Source organism: Camelus bactrianus, unplaced genomic scaffold, assembly GCF_048773025.1.
Source record: "Camelus bactrianus isolate YW-2024 breed Bactrian camel unplaced genomic scaffold, ASM4877302v1 HiC_scaffold_28, whole genome shotgun sequence".
In the NCBI taxonomy this organism is placed as follows: domain Eukaryota; kingdom Metazoa; phylum Chordata; class Mammalia; order Artiodactyla; family Camelidae; genus Camelus; species Camelus bactrianus.
Genome location: NW_027413942.1, coordinates 203,955 through 220,048, shown reverse-complemented (window position 1 = coordinate 220,048; position 16,094 = coordinate 203,955).

The following is a 16,094-nucleotide window of genomic DNA, read 5'->3' as shown; positions in this document are numbered from 1 at the left end:
GAGGACAGGGGAACAGAAATCCTTCGATCAGAAGAAGACACAGAAAAGCAAGTGCAAACCAACGCTAACATCACTGTTGAATCCTGGGTGATGACAAGGCAGGTAAGAATAAGACTCATAGGAATCCAAAATGGAAATGCAAGAGATAAAATAATAAATTCTGAAAAGGAATTTGTAGAAAAATCAGAATGAAACTTGCTGAAAGCCAAGAAAGTATCATCTATACGAATTCAGGAATTACACAGCGTCCAAAAGAGGTGGAATACCAATAGACCAACAAGCAGCTGTAGAATTCAAATAAACAAATTTCATGATCATCCCAGTGATGTAAAATGCACCTCGAGGAAAGCAACTTAGTCCCAACAGAACCTCCAGAGGGGTTTCAGCTGATATCTCGGCAGAAATTTTGCATCACGAGGAGGAGTGCCAGGACATAGACCATATCCTGAAAGAGAAAAAGCTGAAATCTTGGGTAGCCTATGCCAAATGACCGCCGTTTATAACAACGGCACAGCTAGGGAATTTCACTGACAGGCAAACCTTAAAAGAATTCAGCAGTTTGAGACTGATGCTACAACAAAAATTGAGAATCCTACCCTGAGTAGAAAAGTAGCAAGATGAAATGGAATTAACAAAACCATTATTGCAAATGCAGGAAGAGCCTGAGTTGCAAAGAAGTAAGAAGAAGGCAAGGAGTACATCAAAATCCTAAAAATGGGAGAGAGTAGCAAGATATCATAGATGATTTTAAGCACTATCTTAAGTGAATCAGCTTACATGACTGTCTGAAGCAAAAGGAGAGATGCATGGCCTAATTTGTTTGCAAAACAATCAGACAAACAAACAAACACCAAAAGTTACAGTTGGCTGACATATACCAAACAACCATGATTATTCAAGACAAAATACTCAAAGTGATGTCAAGGATCCTTCAGCACGCATCGAACTATTTTCGCTTTTAGCATGTACTCAACACACTTGTATTCCAAAAACAGACGCGTGCATTACTATTCATAGATACTGATCCAGAAGTGCATATCTTGAGCCAACCCAAATGACGGTTTTGAATAAGGGTGGGTCATAGAACCGGATATAGACTCACAAGTCTTCCAACAGGATGAACGAATGCCTAATTCTACCCTACGTAGAAAAGAAATTGCATAAGCCTATAACAAAGACAAGTAGCTCTGCAAAACTGTACTAAGTGCAAAAGAGACAGACAGGAAAGTGCACGTAGGGATTGGTTTCATTTCTAGGAATTTCAGCCCCCATGAAACAAATGGATCCATATACTGAGAGTGTGGGTGTTTCAGCAGAAAGCAACAGACGGATATGTAATCTGGGTGGATGGATATTACACAAACATGAGTTTCCTTGAGTGGGTCTCCGTGTACTGTGAACTGTTAGAAAGTTTAAATAGGTGTGAATCCATAAACTGATCATGGACACACTTCCCTCCGTTTGTACTGTGTATACAGATCTGAACAAAAGGAAAGAGGGAAGACAAAAGGACCATGGGACCCTTGTGGATTGAATCACATTTCCCTTAGGAAACTCTCGTCTAATGCAGCATCACCCCCAATACGGACTTGATGCATCAACCACTGGGGATGGCAGTTACCGGTTGGATTCCAGTTGGAATATTGGTGTGTATCACGAGGCATGTTGCGGCTGGTGGATCCAAGGTAAATGTGCAGAATTCTGTGGGTGGATCAGTTTGATGGTGGGTCTGCTGCCCTATGTGGAGATTGGCTTAGGTCTTTTGTACGGGAAGCTGTTTAAGTTCAAGATACTGCTGCTGCCCAGAGACCTGAGTTCACGGGTCAGTTTCCAGAATCTGAAAGGGCAGACAGTGGAAGATCTGCCTGTCATCAGTTTAATGGTGAGGCTCTGAGGTATTTTCAGACTTTCCCAGTCCTGTTGATGTCGACTTTATGGGAGACACGAAGAGAAGCTGGCAGAAACACTGGCTGCATGGATTGAGGAGATGTGTGAACACATTGATGAAAGTTGTTCTGCTACAGTGGAGAATATCGGCATGGAGACATCTCTAGAGCATACCAGGCTCGAAAGACATTCATGAGACCTACTGAACCTCGCTGATACTGACAGAAACATACGGAGATTCAACGTGTCCTTGAGAAAGTTACTCGATTATCTGCTCCAAGAACGAGTCCAAGATTCCTGACGTCTAAAAGAGAAGAGATGGCAGAGATGATAAAAGCGCTCATTTTTTGGAACAGGTCGTGAGAATCCACACATCCCTAGGGGCATTTAAGAATCATTCAGACCGAAATGCACCAAGCCCAGGTAAGCCTATTCCCACGTTTGTGCCTAGCTATCAATCACATGCTCTTCCCTCCACTCCACTCAGGCATCCATTTCAATGGATCAGAACCTGAGCTGCAATGAATCAAGTAGGAGGAGAGCAAGCCCCTACTAAAATCAGAGTTCCACCTGCTTCACACTCGGTGAACAACTGTGAACTCCTTAAAGGTCAAATACTCTCGACTGAAATAGATAGGAATTGAATACTTAGCTCACACAAAGAAATGATGACCTTCCCTTAGATTAAGGAAATGCTGGGGTTATGTATTCTTTGGGCTGAAAGGAGTGTGGGAAGTGAGGGGAATCTTTGAATGAACTTGAATATGTATTAGGCCTCAGTTTTTCAAGACAGTACAGGAAAATATTAGAAGTCAGATAGTGAACTGAACTGTAAAAGTCGCCAAACACATTAAAGACACAGGTTATGTGGACAGTCATTCACTTCCGTCAAGCCCCGGGTGCACGATATCTTGGAGGTGCAGACTTGATTGTGTTAAATTGCTTCGCCCAACATGATCGGATGATTAATTCTTCTCAGCACTGATAGAAGAGCACCTGGTTCTTAATAGCCTAGCATATCTGCAGCAGGCTTCTCATAGTTAAATGCTTCTAGGTGCTTTTGGAATCAACCTTAAATATATATATTCTGTTTAGATTTTCTTGTATATTCCTAGAGAGGAATGTTACCAATTGAAATGCCAACATTGCTTAGTATGTGTCATTGGGATTAAAGGGCACCAGGTGCACAAGTGAAACACAGGATGGGAGTTATTTCATGGTTCCAATAGCTTTTTCATTATTTCCTTTGTTGTTGGAGGCTTCAAGAGAAAAGAGTTGGCATGTCCCCTTGAAAGTTTTGGACTGTTATTTTACATTGAGACTGTCTGTTTATCCCTTAGAGCTGACAAAATCTTACAGAAACTGTCAAGTGTGGCTCTAGGTTGATTTGGTAATTGTCAAAATCTAACTTCACCTTCATATAAATCCCAAAACATGTAAATCGATACTGTTAACTTTCTGAAAGGCTGCACCTGCCTTATCAACATAAGGTCAAAGCTGGATTCTTCAGAAAATCCCACCGACAATGGCTGTAAAGAAATCGGAGCGGAACAAATATCCTATTTCTGTGAATTATTTGTGAAAAGTGTTGATTTCTCGATGCCCAGTAGGAAGAGAACCAGTGCAAACTGCTCTCACTAGCTACCATACACAAAACATTGTAAACACACACTCACCCAGCCCTTGGCACAGGACACTTGCCTAAGAGTGTTCTGTTACTTCCAAAGACAGGATGAGGCCTCAGAAAAACCGGAAGCAGGAAAAGGCAAAGTAGAGAATGGAAACCAGTGCAGGATCTGACCTCTGGTAATGGAGCATCAAAGGTGAAACTCTGTTTTCCTTGGAAGCACACTCTCAAGCGGGCAGCAGGCATGGGATTGAAGGTGATGCGCTGAGTTTTAGAAGAGTGCACAGCAGATGCTTGGCTGGCAGAACTCAAAGCAATAAGCTCAAAATATCCCCACAATTGAATCTGAGACCAAGATCCGAGCTGCCATATCTGAGCTAGCAGAGGTAGCGGAAAAAGCGGGGTAGGGCTACGGATGATGGCTCTCACAGAACTCAGGGATCTAGAGTGCGTTGTGGGTTTTGGTGGGTACTTTCAAGAGAGCAAAGAGAACTGTGACCTCAGTGAGACAGCAACCGCACTGGCGCATGTGGTTGAGTTTTTCGATATGTCCTATGGTCATATCCACTTCATCTGCAGGACCAGGGTCCAATTTGACATTTTGCCAATAGAGCAAGAGTGGGGCTCAATCAGAGGTATCATGCATCTGGACTGAGGGTTCCAGGGCACGTTGGGTTTGAAATCAGTATTAAAAGATTTAGGATCTGCTACATTCATAACCTGGATTGGGATTACTGTCTGGTTTGAGGCAGACGATGCGGAACAGCTCTGTGGTTGCCTTCATGAACACATTACTCAAGAATGGGAGAAATAGGAAGAGTGGTCAAAGTCCACAGCATGAGAAGATGAAGCATTTCTTACAGCATTATCACCCAAATGCAGATGCTACATTTTGGACGGCACTGACAGGGTACTGCACCGAGGACACATAGGTCGGTCTGCGGGGTCATCCCAGCAGGCCCTGATGTATGACATCCATACATATGCTTCCACTGGTGTTTCTGTAGACAGAGAAGCTCTGGGAAGAACTGGTAACATTGGGACATTCCCATGGAAGTAGAAAGTACAAGTGCACTCTATGTTGGCTGTTTTGGAGACACTTCAAAATGACATGCAGAAGAATGCAGAGCTGAAAACCTATAGAAGCTTCATTTCCACTAGAGGAAGTGCCCTGTGCCCTTTCAGAATTGTGAGATTAGTGTAATAAAAATGAAGTTCTACTAACTGAAACAGTATGGTGTTTTCATCACATCAAATGCATCACCATCAATTAGAGATATACCAGACATCATACACAGGAACAGGGCATGGCCTCAATGTCTAGGGAAATTTGTCCTCACAGAAATATTATGGAATTGCGTACACCAAATAGTCTAAATTTTTCACTTAACCAAGCCTTATAAGTCTATATTAAATACCTGATTGTACTTGACCAAGATAGTAAAAGTAATATAGTAAAAGAAACAGGAAGTACCATTTCAGTTCCAAAGAGATTGAAGGCCCAAACAATAAGCTTTCAAGCAACTAGATGCAAAACTCTACCAGAGCAAGCTTTGAAAACGGAGGTGAGAAAAACACTGTAGTACAACAGAGTCTCAGAATCACAAAAGTCAGAATACCAGAAAAGGGGAAGGGAAACTCTAGAGAAGAACCAAATAATATCAGAAAACTCAATGGATGAGATAATAACTGGGCTAAAGTCAGTCCTAAGCAGACTAGATAATGCAGAGGGACTCGTGAATGACTGTGAAGACAGGGGAACATAAATCCCTTGATCAGATAAAGACACAGAAAAGCAAGTGCAAACCAACGCTAACATCACTGTTGAATCCTGATGTAAGACAAAGCATGAAAGAATAGGATTCATAAGAGTCCCAAAAGGAAAAGCAAGAGATAAAATAAAAAATTTTGAAAAGGTGTTTGTAGAAGAATCACAATGAAACATGCTGAAAGCCATGAAAGGATCATCTATACGAATTCAGGAAGTACACAGCATCCAAAGGAGGTGAAATCCCAATACACCAACAAGCAGCTGTAGAATTCAAATAAACAAAGTTCATGATCATCCCAGTGATCTAAAATGCACCTCGAGGAAAGCAACTTAGTCACAATAGAACCTCCAGTGGGGTTTCAGCTCATATCTCGGCAGAAATTTTGCTGGACAGGGAGGAGTGCCAGGACATAGGCCATATCTTCAATGAGAAAAAGCTGCAATCTACGGTAACCAATGCCAAATGACCGCCTTTTCTAAGAACGGCAGAGCTAGGGAATTTCACTGACCAGCAAATCTTAAAAGAATTCAGCAGTTTGAAACTGATCCTAAAACACAAGTTGAGAATCCTTCCCTGAGTAGAAATGTAGCAAGATGAAATGGAAATAAGAAAACCACTATTGGAAATGCAAGAAGAGCATGAGTTGCAAAGAAGAAACAAGAAGAAGGCAAGGAGGACATCAAAATCCTAAAGATGGGAGAGGGTAGCAGGAAATCATAGTTGATTTTAAGCACTATCTTAAGTGAATCAGCTTATACTATTGTCTGTCTGAAGCAAAAGGAGAGATGCATGGCCTAATGTGTTTGCAAAACAAACAAACAATCAAACAAACAAACACCAAAAGGTTACAGTTGGCTGACATATACCAAGGAACCATGATTATTCGATACAAAATACTCAAAGTGATGTCAAGGATCATTCAGCAAGCATCGACCCAGTATGGCGGCTAGCATGTACTCAACACACTTGTATTCGGAAAACAGATGCGTGCATTCATATTCATAAATATTGATTCATAAGTGCATATCGTGACCCAAACCAAATGACGGTTTTTAATATGATTGGTTCATAGAACGTGATATACACTTACAAGTCTTCCAACAGGATGAACGAATGTCATATTCTACCCTACGTAGAGAAGAAACGGCATAAGCCTATAGCAAAGACAAGTAGCTCTGCCAAACTGTACTAAGAGCAAAAGAGACAGACTACAAAGGGCACATTGGGATTGGTTTCACTTCGAGGAATTTCAGCCCCCATGAAACAAATGGATCCATGTTCTGAGAGTGTGGATGTTTCAGCAGAAAGCAACAGACGGATATGTATTCTGGGTGAATGGATATTACACAAACATGACTTTACTTTAGTGGGTCTCCATGTAATGTGAACTGTTAGAAAGTATCAAGACGTGTGAAAACATAAACTAAAATTGGACACACTTCCCTCCGTTTGTACTCTGTATACAGTCTGGACCAAAGGAAAGCGGGAAGAAAAAAGGACGATTGGACGCCAGTGGATTGAATCACGTTTCCCTTAGGAACCTCTAGTCTAATGCAGCCCCTCCCCCAACACTGAAATAATGCAGCAACCATTGGGGATGGCAGTTACCGGATGGAATTCCAGAAGGAATGTTGCTGTGTACTGCGAGGCTTGTTGTGGCTGATGGAACCAAGGTACATGGGCAGAATTCTGTGGGTGGATCAGTGTGATGGAGGGTCTGCCGCCCTCTGTGGAGCTTGGCTTTGGTCTTTTGCTCAGGAAGCTGTGCAAGTTCGAGTTACTGCTGCTGCCCAAAGACCTGAGTTCACGGGTCAGATTCCAGAATCTGAAAGGGCAGACAGTGGAAGATCTGCCTGTCATCAGCATACTAGTGAGGCTCAGAGTTACTTCCAGACTTGCCCAGTCCTGTTGAAGTCGACTTTATGGGAGACACGAAGAGAACCTGGCAGAAAAGTTGGCTGGATGGATTGAGCTGAGATGCGAACATATTGATGAGAGTTGTTCTGCTACAATGGAGAATACCGGCATGGAGGCTTCTCTAGAGAATTCCAGGCTCGAAATTCTTTCATGAGACCTACTGAACCTCGGTGATACTGGTAGAAATATACGGAGTGTCAACGTGCACTTGAGAAAGTTACTCAATTCCCTGCTTCAAGAACGGGTCCAAGATTCCTGACGTCTATAAGAGAAGAGATGGCGGAGATGATAAAAGCGCTCATGTTCTTGGAAGAGGTCACGAGAATCCACAGGTCCCAAGGGGCATTTACAAACCATTCAGACCAAAATGCACCAAGCCCAGGTAAGCCTTTTCCCAGGTTTGGGCATAGCTATCAGGCACTTGCACTTCCCACCCCTCCACTCAGTCATCCATTTTAAAGAATCAGATCCTGAGCTGCAATGAAGCCAGTAGGAGAAGAGCAAGCCCCTCCTAGAATCAGAATTCCTCCAACTTCACCTTCTGTGAAGAATGGTGAATTCCTTAAAGGTCAAATACTCTCGACTGAAATAGATAGGAATTAACTACTCAGCTCACACAAAGAAATGATGACCTTCCCGTAGATTCAGCAAATGCTGTGGTTAAGTCTTTTTCGGATGAAGGGAGTGTGGTAGGTGAGGGGAATTTTTGACTGAAATTAAATATGTATTAGGCCTCAGTATTTCAAGACAGTATAGTCAAATATTATAAGTCAGAGAGTGAACTGAACTGTAAAAGTCATGAAAGACATTAAAGACACAGGTTATGTGGGGCGTCTTTCCCTTCAGACAAGCCACGGGTGCACGATATCATGGCGGTGCACACTTGGTTGTGTGAAATTTATTTACCCAATATGATCGGATGATTAAGCGTTCTCATCAATGATAGAAGAACAATTGGTTCTCAATTGCCTAGCAGAGCTGCAGCAGGGTTCTCATAGCTAAAATGCCTCTAGGTGCTTTGGAATCAAGCCTAAATGTATAATTTTGTTTGGTTTTTCTTGTATTTTCCTAAAGAGGAATGTTACCCCTTGAAATGCCAACATTGGCCAGTATGTGTCATTGTGAGTAAAGGGAACCACATGCACAAGGGAAACCCAGGTTCTCGGTTATTTCGTGGTTCCAATAGGTACTTCATGGTTCCGGTTGGTGTTGGAGGCTTCAACAGTAAAGAGTTGACATATCCCCTTCAAATTATTGGACAGTGATTTTACTTTATAACTGTCTATATTTTTCTTATAGTTGACATAATGTTACAAAATTGATAGGTCTGGCATCTAGGTGGATTTAGTATGTTTCAAAATCTACCTTCATTTTCTTATAAATCCCAAAACATGTAAATCAATTCTATTAATCTTCTTAAAAACTGCAACTGAGTTATCAACACAATGTGAAAATTGGAGGCTACGGACAGACCCTCCCACCATGGCTGCATATTAAACAGAGCTAAACAAACATCACAATTCTGTGAATTATATCTGTAAAGTGTTGATTTATCGATGCCCAGTTGGCAGAGAACCAGTGCAAACTGCGCTCACTCCCACCCATGTACACAGCAATGTAAACATCCACTCACCCAGCCCTTGGCACAGGACACTTTCCAAAGTGTGGTCTGTTACTTCCAAAGACAGGATGAGGCCTCAGAAAACCTGGAAGCAGGAGAAGGCAAAGTAGAGAATGGAAATCTGTGCAGGATCTGACCTCTGCTGATGGAGCAGCAAAGGTGAAACTCTGTTTTACTTGGACGCACACTCTCAAGCGGACAGCACAGATGGGATTGTAGGTAATGCGCTGAGTGTTAGAAGAGTGCACAGCAGATGCTTGGCTGACATAACTCATAGAAATCAGCACAAAATATCCCCACAATTGATTCTGAGACCAAGATCCGATCTGCCAAATTTGAGCCAGAAGAGGCAGCGGAAAATGAGGCATAGAGCTACAGATAATGGCACACGCTGAGTCTCAGGGATCTGGAGTGCATTGTGGGTTGTGGTGGGTTCTATCAAGAGAGCAAACCGACCTGTTACCCCAGTAAGAAAGCAACCACATTGGCGTGTGAGGTTGAGTTTTTCGATATGTGCCATGGCCACATCCACTGCATTTTGCAGGCCCAGGATCAATTTGGCATTTTACCAATAGAGCACATGTGGGGCTCAATCAGAGATGTCGTGCAACTGGTCTGAGGGATTCAGTGGCCCTTGGGCTTGAAATCAGTATGAAAACCTTTAGGATCTGCTACAGTCATAACCTGGACAGGGATTATGGATTGGTTTGAGGAAGAGAATTCGGTACAGCTCTGTGGTTGCATTCGTGCACCCATGACCCAAGGATGAGGGATCAAGGAAGAGTGGTCAAAGTCCACAACGTGAGAAGTTGAAGCATTTCCTTCAGCATTATCTCCCAAATGCAGATGCTACATTTTGGATGGCACTGACATGGTACTGCAAAGAGGACACAAAGATCGGTCTGCGGGATCATTCAAGCAGGCCCTGATTTATGGCATCCATACATATGTTTCCACTGGTGTTTCTGTAGACAGAGGAGCTCTGGGAAGAACTGGTAACGTTGGGACATTCCCATGGCAATAGAAAGCACAAGCACACTCTCAGTTTGCTGTTTTGGAAAGACTCCAATATGACATACAGCAGAATGCCGTGCTGAAAACCTTTAAGCTTCATTTCCAGAACAGGAAGTGTACTCTGCACTTTCAGAATTGTGAGGTAAGTGCAATAAAACGAAGTTTTACTAATTGAAAAAATATGGTGTGTTCATCACAACAAAGGCAACACCAGCAATTAGAGATATACCAGACAACACACACAGGAACAGGACATGGCATCAATGCCTAGGGAAAATTGCCCTCACAGAAATATCATGGAACTTTGTACACCCAATGGTCTAAAATTTTCACTTAACAAAGCCCTATAAATCTATATTAGATATCTGATATTACTTGACCAGTAGAGATAAAGAAGTATAGTAAAAGAAACAGGAAGTACCATTTTCAGTTCCAAAGAGTTTGAAGGCCCAAAAAATAAGCTTTCAAACATCTAGACTGCAAAACGCTACCAGAGCAAGTATTGAAAACTGAGGTGAGGAAAACATGAAGTACAACAGTGTCTCAGAATCACAAAAGGCAGTTATCCAGGAAAGGGGAAGAGAAACTCTAAAAACGAGCCAAATAATATCAGAAAACTCAAGGATGAGATAATATCAGGGCTAAAGTCAGTCCAAAGCAGACTTGATAATGCAGACGGACTCGTGAAAGACTGTGAAGACAGGGGAACAGAAATCCCTCGATCAGAAGAAGACATAGAAAAAGAAGTGCAACCCAATGCAAACATTGCTGTTGAAGCCTGGGGTAAGACAAATCATGAAAGAGTAAGATTCGTAAGAGTCCCAGATGGAAAAGCAAGATTAACAAAAAAAGTCTGAAAAGATATTTGTAGAAAAATCAGACTGTAACTTGCTGAAAGACAAGAAAGAATGAGGTATACGAAATCAGAAATTACACATACCAAAGGAGGTGGAAACCCAATACACCTACATTCAGCAGTATTATTCAAATCAACAAAGTTCATGATCAACCGAGTGATTTTAAATGCATCTAGTGGAAAACAACTTAGTCACAACACTACCTCCAGAGGGGTTTCAGCTTATATTTCGAGAGGAATATTGCAGGATAGAAGGAGTGACAGGACATAGACCAAATCCTGAATAAGAAAAAGCTGCAATCTATGGTAGCCTATGCTACAAGACTGCCATTCCTATTAAAGGCAGAGCTAGATCATTTCACAGACCGGCAAAACTTAGAAGAATTCAGCAGTTAGGAACTTATCCTTAAAGGAAGATTGAGAATTCCACCCTGAATCGAAAAGTAGCAAGTAGAAATGTAAATAAGAAAACCATTATTGGAAATGCAAGAAGAGCAATGAGTTTCAAAGAATAAAACAAAAAGGCAATGAGGAAATCAAAATCCTGAAAATGGAAGTGGGGAGCAGGAAATCATAGGTGATTTTCAGCACTATACTAAGTAAATCAGCTTACATAACTCTCTGAAGCAAACGGAGAGATTCATGGCGTAATGTGTTTGCAAAACGAACAACAAGCAAACAAACAATCAAACAAATAAACACAAAAAGTGTACGGTTGGCTGACATCTATCCAAAGGAAACATGATAATTCAAAATAAATTACTCAAAGTGATGTCAAGGATGATTCAGCCTGCATTGACCCAGTATCGAGGCTTGCATGTAATCAACACACATGTATTCAGAACACAGACGCGTGCATAAATATTCATAAATATTGATTCAAAAGAGCATATCGTGACCTAACCCAAATGCCGATTTTGAATAAGATGGAGTCATAGTCCGTGATATAGGTTTACAAGTCTTCCAACAGGATCAATGAATGGCATATTCAACCCTACGTAGAGAATAAATGGCATACACCTATAACAAAGACAAGTAGCTCTGCAAAACTGTACTAAGAGCAAAAGAGACAGACAGGAAAGTGCACATTGGGATTGGTTTCACTTCTAGGAATTTCAGCCCCCATGAAACAAATGGATCCATGTTCTGAGAGAGTGTGTATTTCAGCAGAAAAGCAACAGACGGATATGCATTGTGGGTGAATGGATATTACACAAACAAAAGATTCTTATAGTGGGTCTTGGTGTAATGTTAACAGTTAGAAAGTTTAAAGACGTGTGAAACCATAAACAACATGGACAGAATTCCCTCCGTTTGTACTGTGTATACAGATCTGTACAAAAGGATAGAGGGAAGAAAAAACTGATCATGGGACGCTAATGGAGAGAATCACATTTACCTTTGGAACCTCTCGTCTGATGCAGCCCCTCCCCCAACACTGACAAGATGCAGCAACCATTGGGGATGGCAGTTACCGGTTGGATTCCAGGTGGAATCTTGGTGTGTTCTGCCAGGATTGTTGTGGCTGGTGGATCCAAGGTAACTGGGTAGAATTCTGTGGGTGGATCAGTGTCATGGAGGCGGTACCGCCCTCTATGGAGCTTGGCTTAAGTCTCTTTTTCTGGAATCTGTGTAAGTTCGAGATACTCGTGCTGCGCAATGGCCTGAGTTCACGGGTCAGTTTCCAGAATCTGAAAGGGCAGATAGTGGAAGATCTGCCTGTCATCAGCTTACAGGTGAGGCTCCGAGGTACTTTCAGACTTGCCCTGTCCTTTAGAATTTGACTTTATAGGAGACATGAAGGAAGTTGGCAGAAAAGCTGGCTGCACAAATTGAGGTGAGATGCGAACACATTGATGAGAGTTGTTCTGCTACAATGGAGAATACTGGCATGGAGACTTCTGTTGAGAATACCAGGCTCAAAAGACATTCATGAGACATATTGAACCTCGCTGATACTGGCAGAAACATATGGAGTGTCAACGTGCACTTTAGGAAGGTACTCAATTCTCTGCACCAAGAACGGGTCCAAGATTACTGACGTCTAAAAGAGAAGAGATGGCAGAGATGATAAAAGCGCTCATGTTCTTGGAAGAGGTCGTGAGAATCCACACGTCCCAAGGGGCATTTATAAACCACTCAGACGACCAAGCACGAAGCACAGGTAAGCCTTTTCCCAGGGTTGGCCCTTGGTACCAAGCACTTGCTCTTCCCCCCTCCCCTCATGTATCCATTTCAAAGATTCAGCACTTGAGTTGCAATGAAGCCAGTAGGAGCTGAGCAAGCCCCTCCTTGTATCAGAGTTCCTCCTCCTTCACATTCTGTGCACAACAGTGAACTCCTCCATTGTCAACTACTCTCGACTAAAATAGATTGGTATTGAATTCTTCGCTCACAACTTGAAATGATGATCTTCCCCTAGATTCAGCAAATGCTGGGCTTATGTCTACTTTGGTGTGAAGGGAGTTTTGTAAGTGAGTGAATTTTTTGCCTGAATTTGGATATTTATTTATCCTCATTTTTTCAAAACAGTATTTGTAACTATTATAATTCAGTTATTGAAATGAAGTGTAATTGTTGGGATAGATATGTAGTGACACTTCTTTTGTGGACAGTCTTTTCCCTTTTGTCAAGTCCCAGGAGCAGGATATAATGTGATTGCTGTATTTTTTGGGTTAAATTGCTTTTCTCAACATAATTAGTCGATTAAACATTCTCATCTTTGATAGACGAGCACATGATTCTCAATAGCCTAGCAAAGCTGCGGCAGTGTTCTCATATCTATAATATCTCTAAGTGCTATTGAAACCAAGCCTATGTAAAAATACATTGTTTGGGTTTCTTTGTGGTTTCCTAAATAATAATTTTTCCCGTTGAATCGCCAACATTGACCAGTATGTGTCATTATTAGGAAAGGGCACCACATGCACAATGGAAACCTAGGGTTGTGGTTGTTAATGGTTCTAAGAATTATTTCATTGTTTCTGTTAGTGCTGGAGGCACCAAGAGAAAACTGTTGACCTGCCTCCTTCATGACTTTTGGCTGCTAATTTATATTTTCTGTGCATTTTTCTTATTTGGATATTTCAAGCTGGTACCTAAATTTGGCAACTCTGTCTTATAGTTAGATATAGTATGTTTCTAAAACTGTATTTATTTTGATACATTTCCCATGTATGTAATTCAATTCTGTTTATTATTTGAAAGTCTGCAATGAGGTATGAACATATTGTCAGACCTGGAGTTTTTGGACACATCCTCCCACAACTGATATACAGAAAAATAGCTAAACAAGAATCAAGTGTCTGTGAGTTATGACTAAATTGTGTTAATTTATCCACGCCAAACTGGCAGAGTACCAGTGCAAACTTCGCTCACTCTCTCCCATGTATACAGCAAGATAAACATACACTCTCCCAGCCCTTGACTCAGGAACCCTGCTGAAAAATGCCCAAACATCTCTTACTTCAAAAGTCAGAAAATTCTCACATAACCTGGAAAGAGTAGAAGGCAAATTAGAGAATGGAAATCAGTGCAGGACCTGAGGGAGGTGAGGGAGCAGTAAAGGGGAAACTGTGTTTTACTGGAATGCACACTCTAAAGTGGACAGGTCATTTGAGATGGAAGACAATGTGCTGAGGGTTAAAAGAGTGCATAGTGGACGTTTGGTTGACATATCTGAAAGCAATAATCACAAAATTTCTCTGCAATTCATTCCCAGACCAATACTCCACCTGTTAATTTTGAGCTAGGAGTGCCTGTGGAATCTGTGTGTTAGGGCTGTGGCTGATGTCACAAATTTATTCCCAGGGGTTTGCAGATTGTTTTGGGCTGTGGTTGGTACTATCTAGAGAACAGATCTGCCTGGGTCCTCTCTTAATATTAAATCTGCTGGCATATGTGTTGTGGATTAGCTTAGTAACCCAGGGCCTTAGACACAGTCTTTCCACATCCACGGTATAATTGATCATTTTCTCCATAAAGGAGAAATGGGTCCCATTCAGAGCCATCTTCATCTAGTTTCTAGAATCCAGGGCAATTTATTGTTGAAATCAGATTCTATAGCCCAAGGATCTGCAACTTTCATAGGCAGGATTGAAATTTCTTATTGTCCAAAGCAGAGGTTTTTGAAATGCCCCATGCTTGCCTTTGAGTTCCAATGCCTTATTGCAAGAGTTCTTGGAGCAGAGATCTGCTGAACAATATGTGAATTTGAAGCCTTTCCATCAGACTTGACTACCACATGCTAAAGCAACAATAGTTGTGGTGCTGACCCAGTACTACACTAAGGACCCAACTGTGGCACTGCACGCTTCAACAGGTTCTAATGTGTGACATCATTAGATTTGTTTCCACTTTTGTTTTTGTTTGCAGAGAACCTGAGGGAACCAATTATAAAATTTTGACTTTTCCGTGGCAATAGTAAGGACGAATGCAATTTCATGAGAGTGTATTGGAACCATTCCCTATCCACATATCCAGCCGGCAGCCCAGAAACCATTTGGAAGCCTGTATTCCAGCAAAAATTACTAGTCCCAGCACTGTCAGAGCTATGATAAGCATTTAACCAAAATGACACTCTGCTAACTTTACTAGAATAGGTTGTATTCACCACAACAAAAACCACACTAGCAATCATAGATATAACAGGCAACAGACACAGAAGGAATGCATGGCATCATTACATACCAAAAACAATCCTCACAGCATTAATACTAAATGTGCACAGAAATGATGTCACTTACAAAAGCTGTTCAAGTCTATAATAGATAACTGATAATCCTTAACCCATAGCGATAGAGAGATATAATAAATTTAAAAGAACCATTCCAAATTTTCAAAAGACAGGAGTCTCCTGAAAGAACATGCAATGTTTTAGACCACCAAAATTTACTAGAACATGACTTGAAAAGGGAGGACATAAAAACACTGAAGGAAATCTTGAGTCTATGAATACACATGCAGGCTAGTATAAATGGAAAGAGAAACACTTTAGATGAGCCAAATAGAATCAGAAAACTCAATGGTGAGAATAGCTAAGCTAAAGACAGTCCAAATCGGACTAGATAATGCAGAGGAACAAATAAGTGACTTCGAAAGCAGGATAAACGCAATCACTCAGTCAGAAGATGACATAGAAAAGCAAGTGAAAACCAATGCAAGCAATGCAACTGAAACCTGGGATAAGAGAAAACATACCAGACTATGACTCATAGGGAACCCACATGGAAAAGAAGAAAAGCAAATGGTTTGAAAAGATATTTGAAGAAATCAGACTGAAATTTTCTTAAACCAAAGATAGAACCAGCTATCTCAACACAGGAAGCACAGAGGGTCCAAGCATAATGAACCCTAGTAGGCCTACAACAATATATATTCTAATTTAAATGGCCAAAGTTG